Source organism: Bison bison, unplaced genomic scaffold (genome assembly GCF_000754665.1).
Source record: "Bison bison bison isolate TAMUID 2011002044 unplaced genomic scaffold, Bison_UMD1.0 scf7180017864516, whole genome shotgun sequence".
NCBI lineage: Eukaryota > Metazoa > Chordata > Mammalia > Artiodactyla > Bovidae > Bison > Bison bison.
The window spans coordinates 4,003,035-4,009,147 of NW_011495069.1; the positions used below are offsets into that span (position 1 = coordinate 4,003,035).

A 6,113-nucleotide genomic window follows, 5' to 3' on the forward strand; every position below is an offset into this window, starting at 1 on the left:
TTCTTCTTTCTTCCTTTCTTTTTTTATAATAACGCTCCTACTAGGTGTGAAGTGGCATTGCATTGTAGTGTTGGTTTGTATTTTCCTGACGATTACTGACATCAAGCATCTTTTCGTGTGCTTGCTGACCATTTGATGCTTTCTTCAGAGAAATGTGCATGTGTGCCCGTCCTTTGCCCAGTTTTGACTCGGGTTGCTTTTCTTTTCCGGTTGTTGCGTTGCAGAAGTTCCTTTCAGCTCTGTCACTTTCTTAACCGTGTGCCCTGGAGCGAGTCATGTTACCCCACTGTCCCTCGGTTTTCTCACCTGTAAACAGTACACTGTTTTTAACCTCTTAATTCCTACTTCCCAGAGCTGATGTGAGGATTAAATAAGCTAGCAAATGGAAGACAACAATTAGTGTGTGTAGCAGATAAAAACAACAACTCAGGACTTCCCTGGCAGTCCAGTGCTTAAGACTCCACACTCCCATTACAAAGGGCGTGGGCTGGATCCCTGGTCCAGTAACTAAGATCCCAAATGCTTCAGGGTTTGGTCAGAGAAAGAAAACAACCCAACAATAACAAAACTAACATTTACTGAACACTCACTATGTGTTATTCACTGGGCAGAGCTCTTTACATATATTAACTCATTGAGATATATTAACTCATTACCCTCCAGTGTGTCTACCAATACTGCCTGCCTGAATCCAAACAGGGCCTTCCTTCCTCTCTTGTCTGGCTGTTACCCAGCATGTTCAGGACATGTCCACTAGGCCCAGGGCAAAGCAGCAGGTGACCTCACTGCTCCAGACCTTATTAACAGAACCCCCTTCACACCCAGGGCTTCCCTGGTGGCTCACTGGTAAAGAATCTACCTGCCAATGCAGGAGACACGGGTTCGATCCCTGGGTGGGGAAGATCCTCTGGAGGAGGAAACGGCAACCCACTCCAGTATTCTTGCCTGTAGAATCCCATGGACAGAGGGGCCTGGTGGGCTACAGTCCGTGGGGGTCACAAAAGAGTCAGATACGACTCAGCAACTAAACAACAGCAACCCACACACCAAATCTTCCAAGCTGTCCTGTTACTGAGACCAACCTGATGGCTACTGGGCCTGGCCTAGCGAAAGGTCTCTAGAACCCACCCAGCAGGCCACCAGCATGCTCTAAACCAAATGCCTTCACAGAGTCACCCACATACCCCATCCTGGATCTGGAAACCACATCTTTCTATCCTGGGTGGTCCGGATATCCTTCCCCCTGGCCCTTGTCAAGCCTGATGCCATTTTATCATCCTGCCAAGCTTACTGCCTTGGGAAAATCCTGGATTCTGATCTTCCCCCCTATCTAATGACAAGAAGAGGAAGCTGGATTTCCAGATGCCCACAGCTGGCGCCAAGCTGCAGGCTGGCCCCAGTGATCTCCATGGGAGCCGGCCTGCCAGTGCTCCAGACACCTGGAAAAAGGCTGAGGCGCGTTGCTATGCTCTGCCTTTCCCACCAGCACGAGAATGAAAATAGCAGCGATGTAGAATTAATTCTGCAGATGAACGTTTTTCAGCTTCCCAGATTTGGCAATCACGCTCTTCCCCCCCTGCCCCCCCTTGTGTGCCTTTGCTTCCACTTGGATAGAGAAGTGGAAGAAGATGCTTGGCTCCCACCCTTCTACAGGGAACGTGGAGATCAGACAGAGGCCAGGTTCCTCAGCCAGGTGCCTAAGGCCCTGTGGCCTCTGACTCAGCAATCTCTGCACCCTCAGTTCCTCCCACTTCCTTACTGACTTGAACAGCCAAACACTGTCATGTCTCCAAATCTTTCCAGATGCTGTTTCCTCCGCCTGAAGTGTCTCCTGCTCCTGGACTGCCTAGTGAGCTCCTACGTACCCTTCAAAACCCAGCACAAGAATCATCTTACAGGAGAAACTTTCCTGGACTTGCCTCCTTCCCAGACAAACTTAATTCATCCCCACCTTCGGCTACTTTTGTGGTGGGACGATGTGTGTGTGTGCGTGATTCTATCGTGCTGCGTGTGTAAGGGACTGATGTAGCCTGGTACCTGGCACATAATAAGTATTCAACAGACGTTAGCTTATTTACCTTTTCTATGAAGCTGGAAATGGCTTGGGGAGAGGAGGTGAATCCCAGCGGTACCACGGCCTGCTTTCTGAACATGAAGAAAATAGAAACCTCTTTCATTTCATTCTGTAGCATGGCCAGCTTTCAGCTTTGGCCAAAAGCTCTAAGTGATATCCTTGACCTTCTCAAGTCCTTGAATAAATGTAAAACACGCACATCAGTTATCAACCCAGGCTCAGAGGTCTCTTATCCACACCCACAGCTCCCTGGATATCTCACATAGGTACTTACTTGGATCATGGATATTGGCGGCTAGAAGGTAAGCTCCCCACGGCAAGGTCAATGACTGGCTTTCACTGCTGCACGCCCTGGAGCCTGGCAGTAGGTGGCGCTCTGGAAATAGCTGAGGGATGGATGCTGGTTGAGTTACTGAGTGTAATCCAACCCTGGCAGATTTGAGAGAGCACCTCTATCTGGGCAGGTCTGAGTCCTCTGCCTTACAGGGGTTTCCTAGAACGGCTCTCCCCGTTCTCAGCAAAACACCTGAACACTTCTTTGGCACTATAAACTGAGAAATGTAGGAGACGTGCCCAGGGCAGTGCTATCTTACTCCTGGAGCATAGGGCTTGGACTTTGGAAAATGTAGGTCTTGGCTCAAATCCCAGTTCTGAGACCTTAGCCAATCACTTCACCCGGCCGGACCTTGACTCCTGTCATCTGGATAAAGGGGATCCTAGTAGTTCCAGTGGACTGGCAAAGTTCTGAGGTAGAAAGACGTAGCTCAGGGCTGAACACATCAATAAAAGAGGACCCTCAGGATTTCCCTGGTGGTCCAGTGGTTATGACACCAAGCTTCCACTGCAGGGGGCACGGGTTTGATCCCTGGTTGGGGAAGTTCCACGTGCCTCAAGGTGCAGCCATGAAAAATAAAGGAAGATCCTATTTCCTGTTCCTTTAACCCTTCTTACCTCTCAGCTGGAGCTGTTTGGGGAGGGGAGAGTTCCACATGACTCTGTGCAGAATCCTAGCTCACAGACCAGAAGGGCTCAGGTGCCAAAACCAATTTGCTTGGGTTCAAATCTCAGCTCACTAGCTGTGTGATCTTGGGCAAGACATCTAACCTCTCTGTACCTCACGCTCTTTATCTGTAGTGGAATAATTTTATGATAACATTGGTCTCACGGACTTTATAATATAAAGAAGCGAAGCAATGCCTGGTGAGCTCTCATGACACCAAAACGCAAGCCAGCTCCTGTATTTAGAGTGAAGGTAATGTCTGTATCCCATGGACAGAGGAGCCTGGAGGGCTACGGTCCAAAGGATCGCAAAGAGTTGGAGATGACTTAGTGACTAAACGTACAATGTCTGCAGAGATTTGATTTGTTCATCTCATGGCCCCCCTAGGAAGGGGGTCTGCCCCTGTGACTTCGGGTTTGCACGAGGACTTGCATCTCTGGGCTGCCATGCCTGGTGGCCTCTCCCCTCAAATCCTGGCCTGGATTGAGGGGAACCTCTGGCTGCAGAGAGGGCTCCAGTGGCTGGAGCAGTGGGTAGAACCCTGACCCTGGAGTCAGCCTTCAGCCTGGGTTTGACTCTCACAGCTTTGCCACTTCCTGGCTCGGCCCTTTTTTCTCTCCATCCCAGTTTCCTGCTAAGAACCACAGTGTCTTTCTTATAGGCTGGATGGGAGGATTACAGGAGATAAGTATGCAAATCACCGAGGACCAGGCCAGGCCCCCCGAGGAGCTGCGTGATGAAGAGCTCGTCCCTTCTCTCCTCCTGGCCGGCACTCCGCCCCTCCCAGCTCTGGCACTGCCTACCAAGTTCAAAAGTGGCTGCTGCAGCTGTCGTTTCTGAAAATACATTCCCTGGCTGCTTTTGTCTTTTCATCCAAGTCTTCCCCAAAGCCTCAAACATTCCCAAATCAAGGGTTTAAAAAGACAAAAAGCCCAAGCTGACCTATCCACGCCGCTCGCTGGCAGATGTCCAGGGGGATCTGGCTCTGCCAGTCGCTGAGCTTGACATTCAGCCCCCCACCCCCCACCCCAGTCATTTTCACTCACATCCGACAAGATCAATGAGAAAAACAGGCAGCAATGATCAAAAAGGCCGACAAAGGCTCTTGGGGGAACTATCCCAGCAGGATGGTGCGCCGCACAAAAGTACATGCAGGGGGTGTTCCATAAAAGCTCCTCCACTCACAGGCAGCCCTCATGCCCAGAGACACCAAAAAATGGTTCCCATGACAACGCTGCTGCAAATGTTAAATATAAATGTGTGTGTGTATACAGCCACACAGAGATGCACGGAAATAAACTCTTGGCACATTTTTTTCTTTTTTTTCCTGTTCCAAACACAAAATAACCTGCAGGATTGATTGGTGAAAGAGAGGACAAAGAAGGGTTTGAACAAACACGCTTCCAGCAGACTGGCTGTCAGTGCTGGACACCTGTTTGGATGTCAGTCTGTTGTGTTTCCTGCACCTGCAATATAGTAGATACTCAATAAATAATTGTCGACTGAATGAATAAATGATGGGTAGATGGAAGAAAGGAAGGGAGCAGGGGGAGGTTGGAGGGAGGGAGACAGAGACAGCCCGGTGGGTCAGGACTGGAATGGCTCCTACTGAAGAGCCACTCAGCCTCTTGTTTTTCTGTTGGAGAAACTGAGGCTCAGAAAAGAAAAAAAAAAAAAAAAAAAAAGGAAGGAATCTTGCCAAAAGGCGCAAAAAGAATTACTCTTAAAGCTCTAATCCTGGAGATTCATTAAGTAAGCACTTAATGAATGTGAGTCAAATTTCTGTCTGCATAATAACCATATATCGAGCAATTAATATGTTCTAAGCACTAGAGACCTTATCTCATAATTTGCAACCCTGCAAGGGATGTATCAGGATTTCCAGTTAACTGGGGCTTTGACAGGTGAAGTCACCTGTGGTTGGAATGGAGATTAAACCCAGGTGACTCAAACACTAGGCTCTGAACCCCCTTACATTTCTCTCTGAAATGAGGGCTGAGGGAGCAAATGGTCCCTGGTCCAAATGAGGGAGCAAAAGGGAAACAGTAGCGAGGATTCTTGCAGATGTTGGGGAGGGGGAATCAGAGACATGAAGTACCTTGCCCAAGTCCGGGAGCAGTGGGGAAATGGATCAGAGCTCAGGTTTTCAGGCTCCCAGTCCTTGATTCCTTCAGTTTATTCACTGTTTTCTATCAAAGGAACTGGAGGCTGGCTCCTGTGGGCCCTGGAGTCAACCCTTTAATTGGGAGAGGGGAGGGGACACCTGGAGCTGTCTTTGAGTCCTAGGACAGTCTAGCAGGGTGGTGGATCTGGGCTGATCCTGAGACTCTTTAGGGTGTTTTGCGCCCTCTGGTGGCCATATCTTAGAACTGGCAAGAAACTTGGACTTTCTAGCAAATTCCCTCTCTCGAAGCAGATTTTTGTCTTGGGGCTCAGGAGGGAAAGGAATCGGCTTACAAGGTCCAGATGCATACTCCCTGCTGCCTTGGGTGTTCCGTGCTCCACTTTTTTTCTCTGCTTTCTAAGGCTCCCTGTTTCCACTCCAGCTCGCCTCAGATCTATTCTTTGCACAGCTGGCAGAACTGCTTTTAAAAACCCGAAGATGATCATATCATTCTCCGGCTTGTCTATCTGTTGCTAAGTCATGTCTGACTCTTGCAGTCCCATGGACAGTAGCCCGCCAGGCTTCTCTGTCCATGGGATTCTCTAGGCAAGAATACTGGAGTGGGTTGCCATTTCCTTCTCCAGGGGATCTTCCCAAACCAAGAACTGAACCCAGACCTCCTGCATTGCACGCAGATTCTTTACCAACTGAGCTAGGAGGGAAGCCCTTCCCTAGGAGGGAAGCTCCGGCTTATACTCTCCAATAACTTCTCATTGATCTTTTTCCTTAAAAATTCGTTATTTATTTTGGCTGCAACGGGTCTTCATTGCAGCCTGCTGAGCTTCTGTAGTTGTGGTGCCCGCGCTTACTTTCGATATGTGGGATCTTAGTTTCCCAACCAGGGATCGAACCCAGGTACCCTGCATTGGGAGCTC

The 6,113-nt window shown here is 49.2% G+C and overlaps 1 long non-coding RNA gene across 1 annotated transcript; it reads right to left on the reverse strand.

The window, feature by feature from the left end:
• Nucleotides 1–39: 39 nt before the first annotated feature.
• Nucleotides 40–2,413, reverse strand: LOC104981078. Its single transcript, XR_824336.1, has 3 exons — nt 2,349–2,413; nt 2,079–2,249; nt 40–306 (listed from the first exon to the last, which is right to left on the reverse strand). It is a non-coding gene; the product is annotated as an uncharacterized LOC104981078 (long non-coding RNA).
• Nucleotides 2,414–6,113: the final 3,700 nt, after the last annotated feature.